Genomic DNA, 365 nt, shown 5'->3' with positions numbered 1-365 from the left:
AAGATCCCGAGAGGAGAATGGAGGAGAAGGGATTGCGGTGTGACCATCCCCCCTGGGGGGTGATTTCTCGCTTTCTGTCTCTAACGTCTCTGTCTGTCTGGCGAGCTCACGTGCCCTATAGCGAAAATCTCTCCAAAAAAAAAAAAGGAAAAAAAAACCCCAACACATTTGGCCAGATGGCAGTTCAGTGCCTTAACCCTCACACCACCCACTGCAGGGAAGCCAGACCAGAGAGAGACACACAGAAAGAGGAAAGTGAGAAAGCAAGCCACCAGGTCCAGGACTCGAACCATGGTCAGCCATGTGGGAGTGTCCAGCGCCTTAACCACCATGCCACCTGTCAGTCCCCAGCCCTCTTTTTCTTA

This window comes from Tupaia chinensis, unplaced genomic scaffold, assembly GCF_000334495.1.
Source record: "Tupaia chinensis unplaced genomic scaffold, TupChi_1.0 Scaffold142716_1, whole genome shotgun sequence".
NCBI lineage: Eukaryota > Metazoa > Chordata > Mammalia > Scandentia > Tupaiidae > Tupaia > Tupaia belangeri.
This window is presented reverse-complemented; position numbering follows the sequence as displayed.